The sequence below is a fragment of the Urocampus carinirostris genome, chromosome 10 (genome assembly GCF_059441175.1).
Source record: "Urocampus carinirostris isolate Australia breed hairy pipefish chromosome 10, RoL_Ucar_1.0, whole genome shotgun sequence".
Lineage (NCBI taxonomy): Eukaryota > Metazoa > Chordata > Actinopteri > Syngnathiformes > Syngnathidae > Urocampus > Urocampus carinirostris.
The window spans coordinates 35,735,935-35,747,474 of record NC_142358.1 but is presented as its reverse complement, the minus strand read 5'-3'; the positions used below and the strand labels follow the sequence as shown (position 1 = coordinate 35,747,474).

Genomic DNA, 11,540 nt, shown 5'->3' with positions numbered 1-11,540 from the left:
CCTAGTTGGGAGCATAGGTTCGCAAACGGTCCGACAGCTTCCTCTTGGAATCAGTCACAGGTGCCCTGAACCAGCAATCATGACATTAAAGGCTTCATCTCAAACCCCTTTCTGTTTTTTCCAGGAAGAAAAACTCATCATCATCTCTCATCATACCAGAGGCAGACGTTGAACTTCGTCATAAAGGTCTACGTGGAGTTGATGGGGCTAACCTGACATCACAGTAAGAACTTTTATGATTATGGTTATGGTTAGTCCCAGGTCCTGTGTTTATAAGACTGTTTGAACGTCCAACAGAGAGTAGTTTTATTTATCGGGCAGTTTGATGGTGGTTACTTACGGGACACTTCCTGGGTGACTCTCCTTTGTTGGCAACCAAGTGGATCTAGATAGGTAGTAAATCTGAACTTTCAATGTGACCTTAAGTCTCTTACCCTGTGCTGGGGACCTCATCGTTTCTCCACAGGTACTTCTGGATTGGTGCTAAGCCTCAGTCCGGGCACCCTGCCAACTATACCTTCTTTAATCACTGTGTCCAGAAAAAATGACACATGCACCAACATCATGTCTAAAACTGTAGGATGGTCAAAATAACGATGACTAAGATTCTGAAGAATTAAGACCACATGGAGGACTTGGATGTAGTCTGGCATGTTTTTGGGGGTTTTCTCCTCCGACAATTGTGACTTGACAGACAGACAGGCAGGCAGGCTGGTGGGCGGGCGTAATGTCAGGCAAGCAGGCGGGCGGGCAAACAGAAGGGCAAGCAGACGGTCAAATGGGCGGGCGAGCGGCCAGGCAGCTAGGTAGGTAGGTAGCTTGATAGGTAGGTAGGTAGTTGGACTGATAGCTCTTTATTGTCCCCAGGTGGAATTTATTTAAACAGACCCACCAGATAAACATAAAACAAGAACAAATATGAACGATACACAGAACATCACACACGCAGTTGAGATTATTACAGATAGTTAGGTGCACCCATAGCAGAAAGGACAAAGCTTTTACTGAAGCAATTCTGCTTCCACCTTAGAGTTCTGTACCCCAGGGCAACAGTTTTCCTGGCCATACGTACGATGGCTTTATTGTTGATGTCATGGTTGCCACGGCGCCCAATTAGCCCCGCCCACTGACGCCAGCTGAAACGCATTGACAGATTGCTGCCGGACTACTTAAATGCGGTCTTGCGAGTTGCCTGGGGTCAGAGCGTCTGCGAAACTCCTGCTAGACTCTGTGTGATATGCCAAGTCGTATGAATTTGCCTGTGTTTTGATCCTGTTTTATTTTCGGCCCGATCTGTTTGATTTTTGCCCACTCCTTAGTTCTGATTTCAATCCACTTCCACGACCATCGATCCCTGGATCGAGTGTGCGCGCATTTCTCCTCTCCCCAATAAATTGTGAGTAACGTTACGCGATTGGGTTCTCATTCCTGTTTCCTGTCCTGGTGCGTGACATTTGAGGTGTGAGATGACTTTGATGTGCAGATGAATGATTTTGGAAACTGCAGTAATTATGAAACTAACTCGCTAAGGTCACCACATTAGTGAATTTGTTTCTGTTGGTAACGGAGAGTAAATTTAGATAACAGGTACAGCAGAAGAGAAGGATGGGTTGAATGATACTTATTTATGACAGTAAAATATGTGGAGTTACAGAGAGAGTACTGAGTTTGCATAGTATGTGGAGTCATTGCTGGGAACACTCATAGACTTGTTGTTTGAAGGTAAATAGGTCAAAACATTGGACTCGACTCCACCAAGGGAAAACTACTTTTGTTAAGCCCTACAAACTTCACTTACTCCATTTGACTTTGCTTCTGGTCTGAAGGGTTAAGACCACATAAAGAACAGGGTTGCAGTCTGGCATGTTTTGAAAGTTTTCTCTTCTAATACAAAACAAGAACCATACGTCATTTGTGGGGCTCTTTTGCTCAAGTTACACATTTGTCAATCATTATATCTGACTCCTCCTAACTTTAGCAGGTCTTCTGGTGGAATTATTTTCCATTATCATCTTATTTTCTACCCCTTCTGCGAAAATGCCACAGTTGTATCCATCTATACACTGTTGTCACATTGTAACCGTGAGAAAATTATAGTTTAATTATAGTTTGAATGTGCCTTTGTATAATTCTATCCTCAAAAGTACCTCAATGAAGCCAAAGATTATATCCAGGTGTTGACTGTTTTTTGTTAAAACCGTATCAACTTAGGTAGTTAGTTTTCCCCTTCGTGACGGCTCACGTTCTCTAAACAAAGGAAGTTCTTCAGAGATAGCCCCTGGCTGTCTCACCTCCCTAAAATGTGTCTCTCCTCCCTATCTATGCTTCCTTAGCAATACACTGCATCATTGTTTAAGCTTACTGTAAATAATTAGCCCCTCTCTCAACAGGAGGGCTATTTTTTATCTTTCAAGGTCAGTTGGGCAGCTGGCCAGATATTTTAGCTTTCGTTTGTCATTTATTATGATAGTGTGAGACATGGCGACCAGCCTTATATCATATCATCAAATCATGTGATCTTGTTTAAGCCAATAGGATGTGTTGTTTCATGCATGTGTTCTATATAAATGAGAAAGTAGTTAGCGGATATCTAAGGAATACAGTAGCTCGGGGATAGACCTCTGGGGAAAGGGCTACTCAACTCAATCTCAAAGTTCGGAGTCCAACCAAAAATTTCAAGAAATTCTTGCACCACTGTTCAGTCAAATAATCGGAGTTTGAACACTGGTAATGCGTGAGTGCGTACGCTAGGATGTGATGCTGAGCGGCGTACGGGTGTAGATCGCTCTTTTCGTGACCAACTGTTATCGCGTGCGGACGTGCTTCGTTTTGCTTTCGCTTTTAATACAGTATATGTGTACGAAGGGTTTTAGCCCCTAATTATGCCTGTCATGAGTCACTTTAGAAAAGTGCTAAAAAGAAGGCAGAAGCAAGTGTCATTAGATCGGTATTTTAAGAGAAAAGTACATCCTTCCAAACAATAATTTTCCTCCCCACCATCCACCTGCGCCTTCTGCTGACCACCACAAAGGTAAGAAATCCTAATCATAATTCTTTTCTTTATCCTTTTTTTAATTTTTACACGTTCATGTTAGCGTAATCTTTCGTACGGAATATTACGATAACGAGAACGTACAATTAGCCTGGGTTAGCTTTAAGTTTACGTTAAACATACAGGGTGTTGGAGCGGAGCCCAACATTGAGGGTGTTGGAACGGAGCCCCCTTTCCAATGAACCGCTCACCACTTGTTGTGGAGACCCGGGTGCTAAATGACTTGTAAACGACCTGATTTTTTTATTTTTACACGTTCATGTTAGCGTAATCTTTCGTACGGAAGATTACGATACCGCAAACGTACGATTAGCCTGGGTTAGCTTTAAGTTTACGTTAAACATTCATGGTAAACATTCAGGGTGTTTTAACGGCTTAAAACGATTTACATTATTTTTAATGAGAAAAATGATTTCGGTGATCGAACAAATCGGTTTTCGAACAGGGTTCTGGAACGGATTATGGTCGAGAACCGAGGTTCCACTGTATATGATATATATATATATATATATATACATATATATATATATATATATATATATATATATATATATATATATATATATCATATACAGTGTATGTGTGTGTAAGTCTATGCTTTTGGAAAGTAACATACATGCACATCTTTTATAGCCTGCATGTAGATGTAGACACTGTTTTCAGATAATTGGAAAATGGCAAGAGTCAATGGGCCCACTTTTACTTCCCCGCCTTCTGCTTCATCAAGCAGCAGAATCAAAGCATTTCCACTTACTGCCTGAACTGCATCACACGGCTCTGCGAGCAGAGCACTTGTGGCGACTTCAAGGTGAGAATGCTTATTTTTCTGACACGAAACACAAATAAACACCTGCTCTTCCTGCTGGATCACCGGTGATCCGAAGCAATGCAACCGTGGGAGGACTGCGGTCATCCGGCACGGCATCGACCAACCGTCCTTGCTCACCGTGTACAGAGCGAGGACTAAGGACCGTATGTACCCCTTTTCATCGTTTCTCCACTTTCATTATAAGTGGCATTTATCACTATCAGAGAAAGGACACCTCATTAGCTAAGGTGTTGATTATACGTATAGGTCAAGTAGTCCAAGTTCAGATGCTCCCCTACTTACGACCATTCCACAAAAAAGGGTACATACGAAAAGGTTTTTCAGGATGTCCAAAAATGTCCGGACATTGCTGTAAGTTAGATTTTGTATTGCGTTCACTTTTTTCCGAGTACAGGATATTAGTAGTGCTTCTTTCCGCCACTACCGGCATGTGGCGCTGTGAGAGCTCACCCAGCATCCACCCCGAAGAAGAAATCTGTCTTTGTCTCCCTAATTCGTGAGTAAACATTCTATACTGTCTATAGTGTGTCCATACTATCTCCAGAGTGTCAAGAACTTTGACATATTTACTGTTTAATATCTCGTACATCCATTTAATATGGTTGCAGTAAAGTGTAAAGAAGAGGCGAGCCGTTTCTTTTGAAACAAAGTGGAATAAGAAAGCTTGATGCGGTTGAGAAAATGGATCGCTTTTTTTCTGCCACTCTAACACAGAGGAGGACCTCTGTAGAAAGTAAAAAAGTGAGTAAAACTTCACTTTATTTATCTTTATAGAACATATTATTTTATGAAATATTTATTTTTTAGTACAAAACAAAACAGGTTACTTATACAAGCCTTAAACATACTTATATAAACCTTAAACTTACAAAATATAGCACTGAAGCAACTTACGAACAAATTCAACTTACAAACGATCGTCCAGAACCTATCTCGTTTGTAAGTAGGGCAGCATCTGTACCAATAACCTCAATCAGTAATAGAATTTGGTATAGAGGTTATATTTGGTAATAATAGCAGTGTCTGAAACTTGTGACAAAAAGTTATCGGGGCAGACAACTCTAAAAAGTTGCCTGCCCAGCCATAAAGCTGCCTGCTCCATTTTTCACAACTTGAAACACAATAAGACGACTCATCGAAAGAAAACCCACTGTTGCAAACTATCAAAGATTTTTAATCAGAATTTAAAACAGAACAACACTTTAAAATTAAGTTTATTATAAATCTACTTATAACATTCATTGCATGTATATGACATCGCTGTTTTCCATCTGCCATCAGTATGTACCTATATTTACTCATCTTCATTCATCCAATGTTTGCGTTACGTCGTCTGCTACAAGCCACGTGAACTCCTCTTTCCACGATGCTTTTAATATACGTTTACGTTTTGTAGCGTCTTAAATTGTGTTAGCTTCTTTTGAATATTTCTTCTGGGGCTGAGGTTTTGGCTTGATTCCTAATCACTTATCCATTTTTCTTGTGTACTCTGTGCGTCTACTTTTGTTTAAATTTGTCAATTCAATAGCGCTCTTAATCGTGGTATTGCGGTAAGACGTTTTCCATTGTGTGACGTCATTAAGCACGCACCATATTTCGTTTGGCTATTGTTGATTGCCATGTTGTATTGAATGGAGCCGTGTTTTGTTTTGCTTGATGTTGAGGAATAAATATGCTTAAAAGCTGAACCACAATGTCCCGCTTATATTCTCACGCATAAGGAAACTGCACACTCTGACATATCCTTAACAACTTTGAAAAATGATATGCAAATGCGCGACCTTATAATGCTTGGGAAAGTCCGGAAGCACGAAGTTATTCGATGTCTTCTGATCGGCCGTCGAGTATGTAAATTTCTAAACGAACCGACATTACGAAATTTCCAAAACAAACAAAGATTTCGAAATTGAAGTAAAACAAACGTTTGATTTGAAAATCAATTTTTCTTTTCTTTTTTGATAATAGTAATGGGCTCCTCGGCTCGAATCCCCGAAGAGTCTGCCGAGTATTTAAGATGAGTGGCTCATGAAACGCGAGTCGAGGTGTGTGTTGACGTAAGTGGTGACGTTTGAAGGCCCTTCAAGTGTTATATCACATGACTGATTCAGGAATAGATTTGCTAGCTTCATCTGCACCTTGTGAATGAATTATTTAAAAGGAGGTGTAATTCTTTGCAAAAAAGAAACCACCTGGGTCCAAAAACCTTGGAAAAAATATTGTTATAAATCAAGATGAATCAACATTTTCGTTTACCTCCCTTTTTCACTTGTTGCATGAGCACAAAGTAACACAATTCAACAACAATTCATGATACACTCGTACTCTCAAAAAACACTCGTCAAATATATACAGTATACCGTAAAATCCGGACCACTTTTTAAGTGATTTGCCACTTTTGCACTTACACAAGCCGCACCTGTGTATAAGCCGCGTGCCCCCGCATTAAAACTTGTGACACAATCCCAAGTTTGACCCAGACCAGGCTGTAAGTTACACGAGTGTAACTTTTGTTTTTTGTTTTTTTTGGTTTGAATAAATTTATTGACACTAATAACAGCAAACAAACAATATGAGGTTTGAACAAACCTGCTCGACAATTTTAACAGCAATCAAGCATATTCACAATTTCGTTATGTCTGACAATATGACGTTTTAACATTTTTTTCTGACGTATGGGGTTTGGGGTTTTTAAGGGTTATTGTTCTATCTTCGTTATTCATTATCCATTATCCGTTATCGGTCAGTTCATAATACGCTACAAAGCCTAGGAGCCGGGACACTTACTCTCAGCCAAAAGGCCAAGCTAAGGTCCTAGCCCTAAAGCCTTGACGTATGGGGTTTTGGGGTTTTTAAGGGTTATTGTTCTATCTTCGTTATTCATTATCCATTATCCGTTATCGGTCAGTTCATAATACGCTACAAAGCCAAGGAGCCGGGACTCTTACTCTCAGCCAAAAGTCCAAGCTAAGGTCCTAGCCCTAAAGCCTTGCTGCGATCATTGCGAATGCACCGTTCCTGGAGGTACTGCAATACCAGGCCGATGCGTGGAGTGGACAGAGCAAGCTCTTATTCCATCTCCAGATTGCTAGAATCTGTGCTAACCACAGTACTCAGTCCAAAGGCAAGGACCTAGCATCAAGGCCAAGCTAAGAACCTAGCATCAATGCCTTTTTTTTTTTTTTTTTTGGTTTGAACAAATTTATTGACACTAAAAACAGAAAACAATCATGACAATCTCAACAGCAATTAAGCACATTCACAATATTATATTCCAATATTACGTTTTTAACAGCAAACACAAAGTGAGGTTTGAACAAACCTTCTCGAAAATCAAACATATTCACAATTTCATTATATAACATCTTTGTTAGTGTCAATAGATCCGTCCAGGCCAAAGTCGATTGTCCTCGGTCTGAACAAATCCACCGACACCAACAGCAGCAAAACACAGCCATCAAGCATAATCACAATTTTTTTATATTTGACAATATGACGTGACGATATGACGTTTTAACATTTTTTCCTGACATTTTCAACATCAATTAAACAATTTCAGAGTTATTTTCTTTTAACAGTAGTTAACCAGCGTGTAAAAGGCAATACTATTGTGCAAGGGCATAACTCTGCCATCCCACCCTCCCAAGCAGCATTCTTCCAGTCCTCTGTGTGGGTCCTTTCCATTCTGCGTGGGTCCTCTCCCTTCTGGGTTCCACAACCCAGGCCGTTGCTGCCGGGACTCCCACAGTGTAGCTCCGGCTCCCCCCTCCGGGTGGGTGCAGACGAGTCTTCTTTATGCCTTGCTATAGTACACAATTCTAGAAACACTGTCGGCATCATGAATGGGAAATGGTACCCGTAATTAAAGTATGATGCAGACTTGTAAAGTCCGGGTCCTGTTGAAAGTAATCCAAGGAAACAAAATGTATATTTCCAAAGTTAAGGGTGGGTAAAACATAAATCCACTATTGTCCGCTGTGACAACAGACAGATCTACCGGTAACTTAGCTTTACCCCACTTCCCAGCAGCCCGCGTTTGCTCCGCCCCTTCTTTTTGATTCACCCGTCGAACACATAACAAAATAAATCTCTAAAATAAATACATTACAAAAATATACAGTTGCAAATACATATTATACATGATCTGATTAGATTAGATCAGATCACATATTATACATGCTTACACATATTTACGAAGAAAGACGGTACACCGAGAGAGTTTTCAAAGCTTTTATAATAATAATAATATAACTGTCATCCCAAACCGTGCCTTTGAAAGGTACCAACACGCTAGTAGGATCACGCTCGCAATGCATCAATTGCGCCTGTCAAAAAAAAAAAAGCATCCCATAATCGTGAAATTCACGGTAGATCGTCCTCAACTTCCTCCTCATAACTGTCGCCATCAAGGGCGTCTTCCTCATTATCGGAACATACCTTTACTTTACAGACAATGTATGCATAAACTTAGAGGTTGCAGTCTTTCTTGGCGCACATATTCTAATGGTTTTAATCTTACCTTTTATACTCCAGCGCCGCTGGTGGCCGTTAGAAAAATTACATAAATTGGCCGCTTCACTGAATAAGCCGCAGGGCTGAACATTTGGGAAAAAAGTAGCGGCTTATAGTCCGGAATTTACGGTATATTTTTGTATTCAGAGCATACTATACACAAACATCTTGTACAGTTTTCTGTCCACATGATGGTGCAGTCGAAGTAATGAATCATTTTGAAGGTCCTACGTGTGGGTAAAGCATTTCCCTTTAGGGCTTCACTGTTTTATGGGGCTTTATTTTGCTATCACTAACTAATAGACACACCCAAAGTGAACCAAGGGCATTTGAGAAACTACAGTAGACCCCCGGGATATGACATTAATCCATTCTCAAAGTGGGGATCGCAAGGTGAAACTGTCATATGGATTGGGGTGAAAACCTATGGTAACTAGCAAATAGGTTCCAAACCCTAGGCATCCTAGGTATACACATTAAACTAGTATGAAATATTAAACATCAGTAACAAAACAGTATAAAGTAAATTCCACATGTATGTAATATACTTTTATATGATTGAATAACTTGATAAATAAACACACATGAAAGCGAAAACTGAAATTGTATTTATCTTTGGTGTGACTGACTTGAGCTGGTACAGTGGAGTTATAGGGTGGATGCAGAGAGGGGAGGAGACAGCAGAATATTATTAAAACTGATGTTAAAACTTCCACTTCCAAAGATTGCCATGCCTTTAAAAGACATGGATGCTTTAAACACCATGTTTTTGTTAATAACAAATTATTGTTAATCATAAATTTGATGTGCTGGGCGATTTAATTGTATATCCTCTATACACCATTATCTCTCAAAAAATAATCTATTCTGACTTCCTCATAAGTCGCCAACAATTTGCATCCACCCTTACAAAGTTAGCGTCTTTGGACACCTTGATGCCATGAATATAACTCTTCATTGTCTTAGATAACTTTGCATTAAAGGGAGAAATGATCCGGCTATGCTATCAGGAATGTAAATGTAAATGGTCTGTATTTATATAGCGCTTTTTAAGTCACTCAAGACCTTCAAAAACGCCTTACAATGTGCTTCACACTTACCATTTACACACACTCACACACCGATAGCGGCGTCAGCCATGCAAGGCAACTTCTTGCTTATAAGAGGCATTTCGGATTCAGTGTCTTGCCCGAGGACTCTTTGACATAAAACACGGAGGAGCCGGAAATTGAACCTGCAACCTCCCCCAAGATGAGCACTTTGCCTCCTGATCCAATTCCGCCCGAATCGCAACTAGAGAGCTTCTCGTTGTTGTTTCAGCCGCTCTATTTGCTCAGCGTGTGATACATGGATACTGTAACCATGGTGGGCGTGGCTTAGAGCTCTTTTTTGGATCTGTTGATTACACTATCCCCTGATCGGATACACTTATCATATATATGCTAATGTTGGAATTTAATTATCAAAAGGTAGTTTACCAAATTGTCCGAATTAGTTATCTGGCTCCATTAACCAAACACAACCTACATTCACCCATCAATTTATGCGCGTGAGGGAAAAATGAACAGGAAAGCCGACATTTTCACACGGGGGCAGATTTATTTTCCCTAATAATTCAACTAAGTGTACTCAGAAGTAGCGACGTTGGAGTCCAGGTGTAGCCTTTTTCTGAAGTCCTTCAGCTTTTTCCTATTGGCCATCTTCTCACCGCATAATGGTGTGCCGGCTCCTCCCATGGGCGTGCCAAGGAAGCCCCCTGGGCTTCACCATCTCGTAGACGAGTGTCCCGATGTCTGGGGTACTCAAAACAACACAGAGCGTTTCTACATCATCAGGGCTTTTCTGCGTCAACAGCGTCTGGATGTGCTGATTATCTCATCAGCATTACGCCCCGTTCCTGTCACAATCACCCAGATCGGGAACACCTGTGTTCAGGATTTGGCGCCAACAGCCAGGCCAGCTGATTGGTGCACCCTTTACATTTAAAACCCCAGCTTCCAGTAACTCTTTGTCTGATTGTACTCACGCTACCTGTTGCCTTCAGCTCAGTAAGCCCGTACCTCTGACTCTTTGCCTGCTCCCTGTTTTCTTCTGATTGATCTCTGTTGCCGACCCGTTTCTGTAATTGCCTACGACCTGCCCTGCCCGTCTGACTCCTGAACTCTTTTCCGAATACTACGACGCCCTTCTTCTCCAGCCCCGGCCAACAACACTACGATTACGCCTGTCCGCGACCATTCCCGCCAAGCCTTCACCCGCCTGTCAAGTTCCGTCAATCCGCCAACCAACGGATCGAAGAATCCCACCTTGTCATTTCCTTCCTTTCAATAAAACCAAGAAACGAGCGCAAGTGATCTCAGTCTTGCTTTCGTCCTGTCTGACAGTTCCTGCCGTTCCTGTGAACAACATTTTCCACCCGTCTGCCCTGACTTTGTCAGTGAATATCTTTTGCATTTAAATGTAATTTGTATTCAATCGTATAACATCCTTTGTAGTCAAATGTATAAAATCCTTCACTAAAATAATCGAAATACTGGCAACAGTCTCCGTTCCATCTGATTATTGCCCACACGTAAACAAATACCTTACCACGAATCGTTAAAATAATAAAAAGGAGTGAAATACACGCACCGAAGCATTACCAATGAAAGTTCCAAAACGCCACGGTACTAAATATCGATCGCAATGCCCCGTGATAGATTTATCCGTCTCCAGTCGGTCCAATTGGCTCAGGAAGCAGGAAGATTGCTGTTGCCGAGAAACGATCGTAACAGGCGGGCAAAGAGCTTCCGAGCTGATGATTGGAGAAAAGATGGATGCCCGGCGTTAAAGCTGTGGTGGTTTCTGTTTGGATTTACAGTATATGAGAAACTTTTGCTATAACTTGTTTTTTTAACGCCTATGACAAAAAAACTCAACTTGTCCAACGCCGGACTCATGAAACGTTCGCCGATGACACTGAAATACTGTCCCTGTCTTTCCGGCAGCCATTCAATCTAAGGAAGAGGGGGAGTATATTTTCACTCAATACTGCCAGGAGAGAACATAAACAACTTTTTTTTCATTATCAAATTCCGCAATTTCCTGTGTAGCCACCACGGTCCGGTGAAATAACTGTTTTTTTTTTATATGCAGCCCAGTCTGGCAACA

At 41.1% G+C, this 11,540-nt stretch overlaps 1 pseudogene; it reads right to left on the bottom strand.

Moving 5' to 3' along the window:
- Positions 1-6,880: 6,880 nt before the first annotated feature.
- LOC148358832 (U2 spliceosomal RNA) lies at positions 6,881-7,039 on the bottom strand (annotated as a pseudogene).
- Between the last annotated feature and the right edge of the window lie 4,501 nt (positions 7,040-11,540).